The 17,536-nt window shown below is 50.8% G+C and overlaps 1 protein-coding gene across 1 annotated transcript in view; it reads left to right on the top strand.

The window, feature by feature from the left end:
- MTHFD2L (methylenetetrahydrofolate dehydrogenase (NADP+ dependent) 2 like) overlaps positions 1-17,536 on the top strand; it is a 265,099-nt gene that overhangs the window by 70,742 nt on the left and 176,821 nt on the right. The window lies entirely within an intron of this gene.

Below are 17,536 nucleotides of genomic sequence, written 5' to 3'. Positions count from 1 at the left end.
CTTGTCGAGGCTGGTGCAGGACAATATGACCCAGGCTCATGCTGACCAGTAGCGCTTGTCAAAAGACCTACTAGGTGGGTCAAAGTGTGGGTAGTGGTCCCCATACCACAGGACAAGTTTCAGGCAGCCTAGGAGGGCCCATACCTCGTGCACCAGCTGCTCAATGACGTCATGTACCTGGTCACCCTAGACCATGCCCGTGGAAGGAGGAAGGCCTTCCACGTGAACATGATGAAGGCCCATCATGAGCGGGAGGCCTACACCCTCCCTGTGGTTCAACCTTCCCGAGGAAGGAGAGGCCGAAACCCTCCTGGATCTGCTCACCCAAGCCAAGGCGGGTGGATCCATTGAGGATGTAGAGGTTGGCCACCAGCTCTCCGAGGATCAACGGTCCCAGCTAGCGGATATTCTATGCCCCTTCCGGGAGCTGTTCAGCAGCATTCCTGGATGTTGGATGATGATGTTGGATGATGACAGTTGGCTGTCCATCACATGGACACTGCAGATCACTCTCGGCGGTCAGCATATCGGGTCTCTCTCGAGGTCAAGCAGCACATACGCCAGGAGATTGATGAGATGTTGAAGCTGGGGGTCATCCAGGCATCCAACAGCGCGTGGGAATCTCCCATAGTTCTCATCCCCAAAAAGGACCGAACAACCTGGTTCTGCATGCACTACCGGGGGCTCAGCGCTGTCACCGTCACCGATGCGTTTCCTATGCCACGCATCGATGACCTGCTCAATCAGTTGGCCGGGGCTAAGTACCTGACCATAATGGATCTGACCCACGAGGCCCGGGAGTGCTCTGCATTTATCACCCAGTTTGGACTTTACGAGTCCACCATGATGCCATTCAGCATGAAAAATGCCCCTGCCACTTTTGAGGGGATGATCAACACGCTGCTCCTGGGGCTTGTAGGGTATATGGCTGCATACCTGGACGATATTGCCATCTTCAGTCCCTCATGGGAGGATCACCTAGAGCATCTGACACAGGTGCTTAGGTGGATCCACCGGGCAGGTTTGACCATCAAGCCGGAAAAGTGCCAACTGGGCATGAGCGAGGTCCTCTACCTGGGTCACTGGGTAGGTGGGGGGGTTCTGAAGCCAAAACCAGGAAGAGTGTGGATGCCATCGCATTCTGGCCCACCCCCAGGACCAAGAAACAGGTGATGTCCTTCCTGGGGACAGCTGGATACTATAGGAGGTTTGTCCCACACTATGGTACCCTGGCCAAGCCCCTGACTGACCTCACCAAGAAAAAGCTGCCTCTTGCGGTCAGTTGCCTGCTAGACCGCTTTTCAGGCACTCAGGACCACTCTCTCCAGCTCCCCAGTACTACAAACTGCTGACTTTGTGCGGCCGTTTGTAGTACGGACTGATGCCAGTGACTTTGTCCTCGGTGCTGTGCTCAGTCAGGTCAACACAGCGGGCCAGGAGCATCCCATCCTGTACCTAAGCAGGAAGCTATTGCCAAGAGAGGTGTTTACTCCATGAAGGAAAAGAAGTGCCTGTCATTTGTGTGGGCCCTGCAGCATCTGCAAGCATACTTGTGCGGGCATCCCTTCATTGTGGAGACGGGTCACAACCCCCTCAGCTGGTTGCACACGGTCTCCGGGAAGAATGGGAGGTTGCTACGTTGGAGCCTGGTGCTCCAGCAGTACCACTTCTCCATTCACCACAAAAGGGGCCATGACCATGGCAACGTTGAAGAGCTATCTCGGCAAGGAGAGATTGTGGGAGTGCGCTCGGGGGAACACAGGAATGTGATGCCCCATAGCACCCTCTAAAGCGGGGAGGTGTGCGTGACGAAGTAAAAGTCTCTCCCCTCCTGAAATGTGCCCCCACCCTTGGGATTCCACAAGATCGTTTTCTTCTTTTAATTAAAAGAGCTAGGAAGAAATTCTTCGAAGCTCTTAGCACAAGGGTGCAAACTTTTTTTGCAGCTGCAGCCAGCTGGCTCTTTTGTCTGACTGAAGCACATGGAGATCCCGTGGTACAACATGTCACAGCAGGTTCTGAGGTATTGAATCTGCAAAATGACCTATAATAACAGAATACAATATCTCTAAGACTAGCCGAGCACATTATCGGAATCGGCATTCCTTTCCCAACATGCCCATATTATTTAGCCACCTCCAGAACCCTGTACTATGGAGTTATAAAGCATAGCTTACATACTGTAGGCACATTTAGTCTCTATGCGCAGATAAAATCCAGCAAAACCCAGTGGCGGCACATCCAACCCATTCAGAGCTTCAGGTGCAAAGTTATGGGCCATTCACGATTCTGGACAGAAAATCTTATTCACAGACATGGGAGGAGGGAGGCAGCCCAGCTCAGGGGTGGCAGCAGAGTGTGGGAGGGAACAGCTGTAGGGTTCGAGCAGGCTCACAGGATGCAGTGACGAGACACGAGACTGAATGTGGGGTGAAATATACTTTTATAAGTTTAAAGCCGCAAGGGCTAAACTGCTTCGATGAAACAAAAGGGGAAACACCTATTTGTCCTCGCAGGGACTCGCAAAACAAACATTCAAAACAAAAAGGGTCCTTATACTCTATAATGCACTTAGCCTCCCGGGCGTCGCTCGAGTCCACGAGCACTCAGGGATTGCAGATGTGGCTGCCTTGTAATCCAAGATTTCACGGAAGGACTTGGGCTCGTCCGGCCCTGAAGAAACCAAAACGGTGGGGCGCAGCAGGCCCTGAAGGAACCGGAACGATGGGGCGCAGCAGGCCCTGAAGAGACTGGACGGTGGGGCGCAACGGGCCCTGAAGAAACCGGAACGTTGGGGCGCAACAGGCCCTGAAGAAACTGGTCGGTGGGGCGCAACGGGCCCTGAAGAAACCAGTACGATGGGGCGCAACAGGCCCTGAAGAAACTGAACGGTGGGGCGCAATGGGCCCTGAAGAAGCTGGAATGGTGGGGCGCAATAGGCCCTGAAGAAACTGTTCGGGGGGATTAATCTCCCAGGCGTCCGTTTAAAGGCGCTCGTCCCCCAGCCAGGTCATGACGCAGTCCAAAAACATAAAATCTTAACAAACTCTGCTCAGTGTCCCCTCAGTAAGCGGGACAGGGGCTCTGCGGCCGCCTATAGCGAGGTGGCGTCCCCTGATGTCGGTAATGACGGGGTCGCAGCTGTGGGAGAAGACAGGGGGGCAGTGTCCTGGCCACTATACCGGATTGCTGTCTCGTCGCAGCGGTTGCCTGAGATCCCGGTCCTGTCACAGCACGGAGGGAATCAGCGGGCATCAATTTATCTGTATGTATCCGGGGAGGGACTCCCGGGAAGAGTCTCTTATGCGCCGCTCTTCGGACAGTCTCAAATTTTCCTTTGACAGTCTCCTGCCTGTCTCTCTTCCCCACACCGTCAGTTGCCACAGTCCTCCCCCTGCCACACGGCTCTCTCTCTCCTGTCAGGCTCTCTTCCAACTGCCACCTCAGCGCGTCCCCTGCTCCTTTTACCCTCGCCCCGCCCCCTGTTGCCCTGACAACTTCAGTCGCATGTCTCCCTTTGTAATCCCCCTGATGTGGTTTCTTCAACAACCCTGATGGCGGTCCCCCTGGTTCTAGCCCAATCACTGTATGGGGGTCCTCCTCCCCACATTCCTCCACCCTGTAAGCTCGCCAGTCCTCGGGCGAGGGTGTTAGTCTATTGAGATTGGTCTGTAAAGGTGTCAATATTTGTTGCCATACGAACTGGTCTTGTTCATACCGTTCGGGGGGTTTGCCGGCTGTTGACCGCTCGGAGCGTCTAAGTTCGACTGGGGTGGAATCTTCTGGGGTGGTGGACGTCGGTGAGCTGCAAGATGCCGGTGGGTTAATTGTGTCAACTGGCTCATTATTGGGTGGAGGGCACTTGGGAACTGGAGGGAAATCCTCGTCGTCTGAGTCCCAGCATATGGACTCCGGTTCGGATGTCTTCGGGACGGGTTCCAGTTGCTTCGGGTCGGAAGAAATACACAGGCGTAACATATTATGATGCACAATGCGAGTGGGCAGTGTTTCATCCTGCTCGGGCTGTATTTCGTACACAGGTCCTTCTGAATGGATACGGCGTAGTACCCGATAAGGACTCTCTTCCCAACGTGACTCCAGTTTATTCTGGGGGCGTTGATCTAGTACAAGCACACGGTCCCCGCTTTGGAGATGGGGAGGGGAGGTTGTATTCTTCCTGGGGTGTTCCCAGTCTTGAAGTTTGGTATGTACAATTCGGTGAAGAGTTTGCAACCTGTGGCGATGATTTCGGACCCAAGACGACACTCCGGTCCAGGGCCGAGGCTCTTCGGGGTCCAACTCTACCTCCGTGATCCCTTTACCCTCTCGTCCGAACAGCAGGAAATAAGGAGTATAGCCCGTTACTCGATGTACCCGATTATTATAAACCCACACTAATTCAGAAACATATTCAGGCCAACGAGCTTTCTTGTCACTCTCCAGAGTGCGTAGCATTTGAATCAATGTCCGATTAAATCGCTCACAAGCCCCATTCCCTTGCGGGTGATATGGTGTGGTCCGGGATTTATCAATCCCATAAAGATGATGTAGTTCCTCCATAACTTTCCCCAAAAAACATGCTCCCTGGTCGGAATGTATGCGTTGAGGACAGCCGTACACTTGTATAAAATTTCTGCAAATTGCGGAGGCGGCTGACTCCGCGGTCTGGTCTCGAGTAGGGGTGACCACAGCGAATTTAGTGAAATGATCCACCATGACGAGGCAGTGTTCGTATCCCTGGAATGCGGGACCAATGTGCAGATAATCCACCGTCAAGAGCTCCAAGGGTTCTGAAGTCACAATCGTCTGTGTTGCGGCCCTCTGAGCAGGCGGTTTGGCCAATTCACATAAGCGGCAAGTACGACAAACTTCGTCCACAACAGCCGACAAGCGTGGGTGATAAACTTTCTGTTGTAACCATTGCAAAGTCTTTTTGACTCCAAAGTGGGCCCCTTTTTCGTGAGCCTCTCGAGCCAGTTCGTGTAGTTGAGCTCCGGGCGTAACCACCTGCCAAACAGTCGTTGAGGTTGTTTGCGAAGTGATCTTACGGTACAGTAATCCCCTTCGGATAATCAGTCTCTCCCATTGTCGCAGCATCAGCGACAGGTCTTGGGTCAAAGCTTGTCGTTGAGTGTCAGTGGGTAATTGACCAGCAGCGACCCATTTCCGGAGAAGTCCAACTTCTTCATCTTCTTGTTGCTGTTGTATCCACTTATTACGAGATTGTTCCAGGATGCCCCTGTGGGCCTCTGGGGAAGATACTTTTGCATCAACATTGGTGAGCACGGCAGCGGTAAGAGCGAACGGTATTTCCTCTCCTTCTAATTCTTCGTCTCGATTCTGTCCAGGAGTTGTATGTCGAATCCTAGAGAGAGCATCTGCATGAACATTCTCGGCCCCTCTTTTGTAAATAATCTTGTAATTGTACTTCGCCATTCGGGCCACCCATCGCTGCTCCAAAGCCCCCAACTTGGCGTTTTCCAAATGAGCCAGTGGGTTATTGTCAGTTCGCACTACCACCTCGGAGCCCGCTAGGTACTCTGCGAATCTCTCCGTCATAGCCCACACCACTGCGAGGAGCTCGAGCTTAAAAGAGCTGTAATTGTCAGGGTTACGCTCGGAGTCATGGAGTGAACGGCTTCCATATGCGATCACCCTTTCCCGGCCATCCTGAACTTGTGACAACACAGCTCCTAGCCCGTGAAGACTCCCGTCAGTGTGCAGGATGAACGGCTGAGAAAAATCCGCATAAGCCAACACTGGGGCATCCGAGAGTGCAGCCTTGAGATCTCGGAAGGCCTCTTCCTGAGGGTGTTGCCACTGGATTTTCCGCCCATTGGCCCCAGCGGGAGCCCCCTTCAGCAGGTCATGTAGGGCTCGAGCTCGACATGCAAAATTCTTTACGAAACGACGGTAATATCCAGCTAACCCCAGAAAAGCCCGCACGTCTTTCACCGTCTCGGGGGTAGGCCATTCCTGGATAGCAGCAATCTTCTCCCGGGATGGCCTCACACCCTCTGCCGAAACGACATGACCCAGATACTCAATCTGAGAGCGAAATAGGTGACATTTCTGAGGCTTCACCTTCAACCCGTACTTTTGCAGCCGGCTGAGTACCTGTCCCAACCGCTTCAGGTGGTCCTCGAAGGAGGCGGCATAGACGATGATGTCGTCCAGGTAGATCAACGTGGCCTCAAAATTGAGATCCCCTAGACATCGCTCCATCAATCGCTGAAATGTCCCGGGGGCGTTGGCCAGCCCGAATGGCATTCGATTAAACTCAAACAGTCCCATGGGCACTATGAACGCCGTCTTAGCTCTGTCTTCTTCTGACATAGGCACCTGCCAGTACCCACTGGCCAAGTCCAGGGTCGAAAAATATGTTGCTTTACCCAATGCAGACAGAGATTCTTCTATGCGGGGCAGTGGGTATGAGTCTTTAATAGTGCAAGCATTCAATTTACGATAATCCACACAGAATCGTAGTGTACCATCTTTCTTCCGAACCAACACGATGGGGGCCGCCCAAGGGCTTTGACTTTCCCGTATCACCCCTTTTTGTAGCATCTGAGCCAGCAAAGTTTTCACCTCCTGATAGAGTTGTGGCGGGATCTGTCGATATCGTTCTCGGATAGGGGCCGCTCCTGCTGTGGGGATCTCATGAGTGATGGCGGTGGTACACCCAAAGTCGTCCTCATGACTAGCAAATACTTCATGGTACTGTCCCAGCAATGCTTTTACTTGTGAAAGTTGGGCCGCAGTTAGTCCAGAAAGCTCGGCCCGCATCTGCTCCAAAATATTTCGGCCCTTCTCTTGTGTCGAGACTTCGTGGGCCTGTAGGGTTCGTATTGTTACCTCCCCGGGATCCTCGGGGTGTACTCGTAATTGAACCGCAGCAGCGGGCAGCACTTCTTCTAGAGGCTTTACTAGTTTGGCCAGTACAGTCCGTGCTTTCAGAATGATATCTCGGTCTTCAAGGTTAACGCAGCGGACCAGGGCGGTTCCTTTTCGCACCGTAGCGAGGGAACGGGCCACCAGTATGCCAGGAGGTAAGTGCTCTGAGTGACACGGCTCCACCTGCACCTCTACGCCTTCCAAAGGTATCAGGGCCCGAATTGGCAGGGCCACCACTGTCTGTCCAGGAGGCAGCACAAGCAGGGGTGCCGCTGTCGCGATGACCTTGCCCAGAGCCTCACCCTCCTGGCAGTCCCGATGCACCCGCGCACCTCGCACCAGCTGCTGGAATACCTGTCCCTGAGCTGTGCGAGAACCCCACTGCTTCAGTGTCCTTTGTGTGGGATCATTAAGCAACAGGTTACCAAACTCTTTTAAAATATTCATGCCTAGGGTGACGGGGTGTCGTTGATCAGCTTCTCCTTGAGTCAGCACCACCCCTCTGCGGCCGAGGGGTTTACCGCACAACGTCACCTGCACCCACACTACCCCGGCAACCGGAACCGGCAGTTGGTTGGCGGCTACTAGTCTAATCATGGGCCCCCACTGAGGCCTTGCTGCCTCCGGAAAGTTTTGTTGAAAGTACGCTGCGGGCATAGTGGTTACTTGTGACCCCGTGTCTACCAGACACCGGACGGCCCGGCCCTCTACTTCTGCCCAAACTTCAGGACACTTTGCTACCAAATCTTTGGGACTTCCACCACCCCTAGTTGTGGTTTTCGGCTCCGAGTGGCGTCCCCCCAGCCCGGAGCCCTTTAGTTTTAATGGCCGCCGGGGTGGGTATCTCCCACGCCGCGGACACTCTCGGGCGAAGTGGCCTGGTTCTCCACACTCATAACACCGGGCCGGTAGAGATTGACCACCTCGCGGAGAGCGTGACCCCCAGGGACCGGGATTAGCACTGGGTCGTCCAGTCTCCGGTTCGGTTCTTCTCTTTACTTCAGCCAACTCGCTCTTTATATTTTTCAATTCACGCTTCATCTCCTCCACCCATTGAGGTTCCTCAACTGTGTTCGAGGAGGCCTCCATACCTCGGACCTTCCCCACGGGGACCGCCATCCCCTGCTCTTGCTCCTGAACCCGTGCCTGACTTCCCACTTCTGAAAAGTCGATTTGGGGATTCATTCTGATCCGTTCCCTTAAAGCCTGCTTTATCAGTGGATCTCGCAGTCCAGTCACCAGTAGGTCACGTAGGGTTATGTCAACAGGTCCTACCCCTACCCCATCTTTTCTTTCAATAGCCGTATGCAACTCTTGGAGTACATTCATATACTGAGTAATCGTCTCCCCTTCTGCCTGCATCCGGCTAAACAGTCGGGTCCTTAACTCTCCCACATTAGTGGGATCCCCGTGGGTCTGTTCCACTATCTGCAACACCTTTTCAAAAGTGTTGCGGTGCCCCGGGGGTTTCAACATCACTGACCTCCGCACCTCCCCGTCTAGGGCCATGAGTGCCACTTCAGCTTCCAGGTCAGGGGTCATTGGGTGCATCCGAAAAAGCCCCCTCATCCGCTCTGTCCAGCTCCATAGCATAGTATTTGAGCCAGAGAATCTAGGCAGGTTGTTCAACATGGCCCCCAATGAGATGCTGGTACGGGGACCCTCATTATTTACAGAGCTTACAGCTCTCCCATGTTCGGGGCTACCACTGTCCGCGCTCGGAGACTGCATCCTGCCGACTACGCCAAGTGTAGGGTTCGAGCAGGCTCACAGGATGCAGTGACGAGACACGAGACTGAATGTGGGGTGAAATATACTTTTATAAGTTTAAAGCCGCAAGGGCTAAACTGCTTCGATGAAACAAAAGGGGAAACACCTATTTGTCCTCGCAGGGACTCGCAAAACAAACATTCAAAACAAAAAGGGTCCTTATACTCTATAATGCACTTAGCCTCCCGGGCGTCGCTCGAGTCCACGAACACTCAGGGATTGCAGATGTGGCTGCCTTGTAATCCAAGATTTCACGGAAGGACTTGGGCTCGTCCGGCCCTGAAGAAACCAAAACGGTGGGGCGCAGCAGGCCCTGAAGGAACCGGAACGATGGGGCGCAGCAGGCCCTGAAGAGACTGGACGGTGGGGCGCAACGGGCCCTGAAGAAACCGGAACGTTGGGGCGCAACAGGCCCTGAAGAAACTGGTCGGTGGGGCGCAACGGGCCCTGAAGAAACCAGTACGATGGGGCGCAACAGGCCCTGAAGAAACTGAACGGTGGGGCGCAATGGGCCCTGAAGAAGCTGGAATGGTGGGGCGCAATAGGCCCTGAAGAAACTGTTCGGGGGGATTAATCTCCCAGGCGTCCGTTTAAAGGCGCTCGTCCCCCAGCCAGGTCATGACGCAGTCCAAAAACATAAAATCTTAACAAACTCTGCTCAGTGTCCCCTCAGTAAGCGGGACAGGGGCTCTGCGGCCGCCTATAGCGAGGTGGCGTCCCCTGATGTCGGTAATGACGGGGTCGCAGCTGTGGGAGAAGACAGGGGGGCAGTGTCCTGGCCACTATACCGGATTGCTGTCTCGTCGCAGCGGTTGCCTGAGATCCCGGTCCTGTCACAGCACGGAGGGAATCAGCGGGCATCAATTTATCTGTATGTATCCGGGGAGGGACTCCCGGGAAGAGTCTCTTATGCGCCGCTCTTCGGACAGTCTCAAATTTTCCTTTGACAGTCTCCTGCCTGTCTCTCTTCCCCACACCGTCAGTTGCCACAGTCCTCCCCCTGCCACACGGCTCTCTCTCTCCTTTCAGGCTCTCTTCCAACTGCCACCTCAGCGCGTCCCCTGCTCCTTTTACCCTCGCCCCGCCCCCTGTTGCCCTGACAACTTCAGTCGCATGTCTCCCTTTGTAATCCCCCTGATGTGGTTTCTTCAACAACCCTGATGGCGGTCCCCCTGGTTCTAGCCCAATCACTGTATGGGGGTCCTCCTCCCCACACAGCCTAGGAGATATAAGGCAGACCCTCATTTTGGACTTCTACTGGCAGGAGGACCCGATATCAGACGCGGCCAAGGGAACCATGTAACCTAGATTTTGACCTGTGATCTCATCAGCACCTCCCTGAGGTCACATGCTACATACAGTAACACAGTAATTGCAACCTAACTATACCCTATCCTTGTACTACACTTATGACTGTATACCTGTATATTGTTCTTGTAACTATATACCTGTATATTTCTAGTGTGCCTTTTCGGCAATTAAATATAAAATTAATCTTGGGCTGCTCTTTTATCTCGATTCACGAATCCCCATGACTGCACGCTCGGGTTGGTCAATTGTACGCTACCTGGGTTGGTTTCTGACCCGATATAAGCCTGTTGTCGGATGGGGCTTATGTCGAATGAGGAACTGGTGGCAGAATACCATATTGTTTTAGTGAGGAAACTCTGGCAGTGACAGCCGGGAGGTTTAAACATATATTCCCAGCCTGGGCTGGTGATATATATCCACCCCCCACTGGGAATGCCTCACTTACTCGTACCTATAAGGGGAGCCTTTCTGGTGACTATCTGCTCTTGGTGCACTTCCCTGACTGACCTGGAGTAAGTGGTGGTGCCAGAGCCGATCCCTGCTGGTCCTTCTCTCCCTTCCCCCGAGGTGAGCAAAGTCGATGCCCCCCTTCCTCTGTGAGATCCCTCACAGGGCACACTAAGACTCTTTTTCCCAGGGCCCATGAAAATCTGGAGCCGGCCCTGATGCAGAAGTGCCAGACTGGTGGCAGCTGTAGGTGAATTACGGAAATGGGTGCACACACGGTGTACCTTCACAAGTAACTCAGGCAAATCAGGGTAGGTTTTCAGAAACTACTGAACCACTAAGTTGAGCATATGGGCAAGGCATGGTGCTTGTGTGAGCTTAACAAACTTCAGAGCTGCCACTAGGTTATGGCCATTATCCAACATGACCATGTCTGGTTGCAGGTTCAGCCACATCTGTCTGGTCTATTAAACTCTGCTGCGGTTTGCTGTTCATCACCTAAATAAATTAGCTTCAGCAGAGCCTGTTGCTGCTTCACAGAGGCAGAGCTGCAGTGCTTCCAGCTTACAACTGATGTGAATGACGTGCTAGAAGATGACAGTTTGGAGATGAGTAGGAGGGTGTGGAGCAACTGGTGTAGGAGGGTGTGGAGTAACTGGTGTAGGAGGTGGAGGAAACTCTGATGGAACTAGGGCCAGCAATCCTTGACGTTAGGGTTAGGGTTGGAGCTAGAATTGAGGGGTTTCAACTATTTACTAACTTTGGGGGTCTAATTTCTCCTGTTACCATTGGGAAAATAAAAAAATTGGGGGCTAAAAAAAAATCACTTTTGTGGAAAAAAAAGATTTTTTACTTTCACGGTTCTGCATTATAAACTTCTATGAAGGACTTGGGGGTTCAAAGTGCTCACCACACATCTAGATAAGCTTCTTGGGGGTCTAGTTTCCAAAATGGGTTCACTTGTGGAGGGTTTCTACTGTTCAGGCACATCAGGGTCTCTGCAAACGCAACATGATGCACGCAGAACATTCCATCAAAGTCTGCATTCCAAAATGGCGATTATTCCCTTCCGAGCTCTCCCATGTGCCTAAACATTGGTCCCCCCCCCCACATATGTGGTATCAGCTGTGGTGTAGTAACCACAGTGTCCGCTAGGGGGCGCTCTGTGGAGGTCCCAGGAGAAGGGATAAATGGCAGAGTGTTGAGTGGCCGTTATGTGTCTCAAAGTGGGTGGCTTTGAGATGGAGACTTATGTATGTGTGATCAGCAAGGACATTGCTGAGGTGCTGCGTTAATAGGTGAGGGAGAAGTCTCCAGGTAACTAGAGAGTGGGGGAGGCCTGGTTACCTACAAACCCACCCAGGGGGTGTGTTTAAAGCACAGTTGTAAAGAGTGTGAAAATGCCTGAAGGACCAGTGATGAAGTCAGAGTCATGTGACTCAGTGGGCGTGGCTATGAACGATATAATGTGGCCGGGGTGAGTCACAAGGGGTGAATGCAGGGACCTGGTTGGTCCAGATCGGAAGTTCCCGTGAGCAGAGTTGTCTCCTGGCTAACAGCCTGTAGAGTGGCTGTGTGTAATGGCTGCCAGCGTCTGAGAGTCCCAGAGGAGAGAGTGGATGTCTGCAGCGTGGAGCAACAGCCATGAGAGAACCCTGACGTGGGTGAGATAATTATGAGGCTGAAGAGCCTGTGTATGCTGGACATTGCTACTAGAGTGAAGCTATAATGGACGCTATGCTGTTATATGCCGTTTATGTTGCTTCTGTGGGTTTTTGATGGAGGAATAAACCGCATGGACTATGTTATGATTTATGAAAACACGGTGCCGGATGTGTTTTGTTCGCTGCCTAGCGAGGATCCCCTAACTAAATGACAGGGCTACCTCACACAGCGTACTCAGAAAAAATTGCACAACAACTTTTGTTTTCTTCTGATACCCTTGGGAAAATAAAAAATAGCGGGCTAAAAAATCAGTTTTGAGGAAAAAAATGATTTTTTTTATTTTCATGACTGCATTTATAAACTTCTGTGAAGCACTTGGGGATTCAAAGTGCTCACCACACATCTAGATAAGCTCCTTAAGGGGTCTGGTTTCCAAAATGGGGTCACTTGTTGTGTGTTTCTACCATTTAGGCACATCAGGGGCTCTCCAAACGTGACATGACATCCAATCTCAATTCCAGACAATTCTGCATTGAAAAAGTCAAACTATGCTCCTTCCCTTCTGAGCTCTGCCATGCGCCCAAACAGTGGTTTACCCCCATTTATGGGGTATGGGCGTACTCAGGACAAATTGCCTAACAACTTTGGGGATCTAATTTCTCCTGTTACCCTTGTAGAAATTAAAATTTTGGGGCAAAAAGATATTTTTTAAGGAAAAAAAATGATTTTTTATTTTCATGGCTCTACGTTATAAACTTCTGTGAAGCACTTGGAGGTTCAAAGTGCTCACCACACATCTAGATGAGTTCCTTAAGGGGTCTAGTTTCCAAAATGGGGTCACTTGTTGGGGGGTTTCCACTGTTTAGGCACATCAGGGGCTCTCCAAACGCAACATGGCGTCCGATCTCAATTCCAGCAAATTCTGCTTTGAAAAAGTCAAACAGCTTCCTTCCCTTGCGAGCTCTGCCGTGCTCCCAAAAAGTGGTTTAACCCCACATATGGGGTATCGACGTATTCAGGAGAAATTGCACAACAAATTTTGTGGTTCATTTTCTCTTTTAACACTCGTGAAAATAAAAAAATTGGTTCTGAAGTAAATTTTTTTGCAAAAAAAGGTTAAATGTTAATTTTTTTCCTTCCACATTGCTTCAGTTCCTGTGAAGCACGTAACGGGTTAATAAACTTCTTGAATGTGGTTTTGAGCACCCTGACGGGTCCACTTTTTAGAATGGTGTCACTTTTGGGTATTTTCTGTCATGTACACCCCTCAAAATTACTTTAAATATGATGTGATCTCTAAAGAAAATGGTTTTGTAAATTTTGCTGTAAAAAAGAGAAATCGCTGATCAACTTTTAACCCTTATAACTTCCTAACGAAAAAAAATTTGGTTTCCAAAATTGTGCTGATGTAGACATGTGGGAAATGTTATTTAATAAGAAATTTGTGTGACATATCTCTCTGATTTAAGGGGAAATTTTTTTTGCCATATTTCCATTTTTTAACAACTAAACACAAGTCATATCAAAGAAATTTTACCACTACCATGAAGTACAATATGTCACGAAAAAACAGTCTCAGAATCAGCAAGATTCGTTAAAGCGTTCCAGAGTTATAACCTCATAAAGTTACAGTGGTAAGAATTGTTAAAATTTACCTGGTCATTAAGCTGCAAAATGGCTCTGTCACTATGGGGTTAAACACTGCCTACATGCCTGCTCTAAAGGTACCGTCACATTTAGAAATGCACCAGCGATCCCGACAACGATACGACCTGGTCAGGATCACTGGTACATCGCTAAATGATCGCTAGTGAGCTGCCAAACAGGCAGATCTCACCAGCGATGCAGGAGTGGTCGGCGGTCGTTACTTACCTGTCAGACACGGCGATGAAGACGTCCTCCCGCCCGCGTCCACGCGTCGCTCGTCGGCGCCAGCAGGAAGCCCAGCTGGAAGCAGCCGACGAGAAACGGCCCAGGACTTTCTCGCGCGATCAGCAATAACCAGCGGGGGAGCAGGTCGGAGGTAAGTATCAGACATAGGGATATCGCTAGCAATATCACTGCTGCGTCACAAAATCGGTGACGCTTAAGCGATATCGCTAGCTATCTCGCTTAGTGTGACAGGGCCTTTCAATAACCTTTACTTCCTATAACAACTCTCCCTGAACTGCTTCCAGAGGAATGTGTGCTGATCATCATGTCACCGGGCCTTATATAATACCCAATGACACAATATGATCGGCCAATCACAGTAATGCCAGCAGCCAACAGCCCTGTATGGCAGGCAATCCCTGCATGTTTACAGGCTGTCGCGTACCGAGCATTGGCGAGCACGCTCGCTTATCACTAGTCTGTGATGTGCAGAATGTCAGGACGATGCAGTACCTGGGAGCAACGGCACACGTGCTAGGCCTCTGCAATCCTGTGCATGCACTAGGACTTTGCAGATGGACTCATCAGAATACTGGATTAGGCTGGTTTCACATTTGCGTTTCATCCACAGCAATCCGTATGCGTCATGTTTCCCTATCTTTAACATGGTGTATGCAGGGGCATGCGTTTGCATCAGTTCGCATGCGTCAGCGTACGCATGCGCTGTTTTTCGGTGTGCGGTGGGGTCCGGCGAACGCAACATGTTGGATTTTTGGAAGCGGCAAAAATACATCAAATATGCGCATTCATGCGCATGCAGATGAATGTGTCAAATAAACGCGTTCCCATAGACAGCAATGCATGCGTACCCAAGGACATGCGTACGCACATACGTTCTATACGCATGCGTTTTTTTCAATGAGTTGGTCCAGGAAGTGATTCAATCACCTTCTAATTGAGAGCTCTATAAAAGGAAGTGTGGACACAGCAAGGCCATAACTCTCTGGACTCTGGATGATACCACAACACTGGCTATGTAAGTATAGAACCTTAGAAAATGTCATCCTCCCTCACTGCTGTTTGTACTTTGTACTAAATTTTTTTTCTGTTTACTTTTAGACGTGTCAACTGGCCTGGTACAGTGGTTGGCTCCTGGTTGGCTCCTGGTGCTGCTTTCTGTCATGGTGAGGACCACACTGTCTATGTAAGTATAGAAACTTTGGAAATGTCTGTCTCTCTGAATGATTTTTCTGTTCCTTGTAGACTGGCCGATTCTCTCTGGTGCAGTGGGTGTCTCCTGGTGCAGCGGTTTTCTACTTGTCGTCTCCGGGTGCTGCTTTCAATCGTGGTGAGGACAACTCTGTCTATATATATATAGAAACTTTGGAAATGTCTGTCTCTCTGAATGTTTTTTCTGTTCCTTGTAGACTGGCCAATTCTCCCTGGCGCAGTGGGTGTCTCCTGGTGCAATGGTTTTCTACTGGTCATCTCCTGTTGCTGCTTTCTGTCGTGGTGAGGACAACACTGTCTATGTAAGTATAGACACTTTGGAAATGTCTGTCTCTCTGAATGCTTTTTCTGTTCCTTGTAGACTGGCCGACTCTCTGGTGCAGTGGGTGTCTCCTGGTGCAGAGGTTTTCTACTGGTTGTCTCCTGGTGCTGTTGTTGTCTCCTGCTGCTGCCGTCTGTCCCTGGCCAGTGCTGACTGCTGTGGTGTTGGACTACTGTCTGTAATGTAAGTATTGTTGTCCATTTTTTTGGGGTCTACATTGTTTTTGGATCTTTACAAGTTTAATTTTTCCTCTATTCTTTTCTGTAGTGTTTCACTTGACTGCTGCCTGCTCCTCAAAATGTCCTCAAGTGAAGAAAAGACTTCTTCCCAGGGTGGACCCGACAAAGATTATGCAATCACATTTGCTATACTGATTGATATGTATTGACTGGCAATACTACACATGTGTTGAATCATTTTTTCTTTACAGGTACCTGGCAGTGATAAAGAGCTGGAGCAGTCCAGTGGAGAGAATTCTTCCCAGGGTCGTCGGGCTCATGTGTCTCAGGAGGAAAGACGGGGTGTAAGTATTCCTTTCCTCAGAGTTGTAATACAATTTTTTTTTCCTTAAAATTATTTTTTTCTATTTTATCTATAGGTTTCACAACGGGAAGAAGCCACACTGGATATAGGCAACGAACAACTAATCCACCTTGTGCAAGAGAGAGTACCGTTGTGGGACACCCGTGACCATCAGCACTCTGACAATGTGGTGATTTGACGGCTCTGGGCATAAGTGGCAACTGATTTTGGTAAGTATTGCAATGTGGTCTGAACCGACAGTGAACCTGTGAATGGATGTGGATTGTTTTCTAATTTTTTTTTTTAACCCTCAAAATCCATTGGTGCTCAATGAAGGACCGCTTCAACAAGGACATGAGAGAGGAGGTTCGGGTTCGAAGTAGTTCTGCTGCAAGGTTCTGCAAATACAAGTACCTCCGGGACCCTGCCTTTCTGAGGCCTGCGCTTGCTCAGCGAACGTAAGTATATAATTTTTTTTTCTTTTTTACTAATGTTTAATTTTTTTCCACACACAGAACCTGGTGCAGTACCACACAACCCGGATCATCCTCGGTTGAAGCGGCCCCTCATCTACCAGCCACTGAACAGACGCAGTCCCAGTCATCCACCAGCAATGGAGCAACCTTGCAGGCTTCACAGGCTGGGAAAGAGGCAGCCGGTCCATCAGGTTTTCCCCTCTCCCAGCCCTCTGCCTCTGCTTTTGCTGGGTCTTCTCATCAGCGGCAGAGGGCCTGGGAGAGGTCAGGCATGCCCGAGTTTCTGCAATTAAGCTCGGTCTTCCAGGATGGGATTAAGTTGATTGCTGACAGAGTGAAGAGTGCGTTCAAGGAAGTCAACAAATGCCTTGACCGCCTGGAAGCCGACCTTGAAAGACCGGCGCGACATTTTTTTTTTTGCAATTGAGCGGAGCATGTCGGAAAACCTTATGCCTCAACTCCAACTGAACATCATGCAGGCCTGCCAGGTTGCTTACAGCCACGCATTACAGCAGCAGCAGCAGCAGCAGTCACAATCCTACAATCAACAGGCCGGAGGATATTACCAGCAGCCAATCTATTTTCCAGATCCCACAGCACCAAACTATCCACCACCACCACGGCCTCCAGTTCCCCGAGCGACCACGCTGCCAAGTCCATCAACCCTGCAGCTGGCAGCATCCACCATGCTCCAGAGTCCAGCACCCATGCAGTCAGCAGTATCAACGATGCTGCCCAGTCCAGCACCCCTGCCCAGTGCAGCACTCCTGCCCATTCCAGCACCCCTGCCCACTATAGCACCCCTGCAGCCAGCAGTATCCACAATGCGGCCCAGTCCAGCACCATGCCAGATGACTGCTACAGAGCCCAGCACCCCCACTCGGCCAAGAAAAGCGAGGTCCAAAAAAAAATAATCTTGGCATCAGGACCAAAACCAGGAGCCAAAAAACTATGCCCACATTAAACCCACCACCTCCACCCTCACCTACCAATTTGTCACTACCTTCCCTTGTGTCTTCCAGTTTGT

This window comes from Dendrobates tinctorius, unplaced genomic scaffold (assembly GCF_039654945.1).
Source record: "Dendrobates tinctorius isolate UK_male_01 unplaced genomic scaffold, ASM3965494v1 ptg000011l, whole genome shotgun sequence".
Taxonomy (NCBI): domain Eukaryota; kingdom Metazoa; phylum Chordata; class Amphibia; order Anura; family Dendrobatidae; genus Dendrobates; species Dendrobates tinctorius.
Note: the sequence above shows the minus strand (reverse complement) of the source record. Positions and strands in the feature narration are given on the sequence as shown.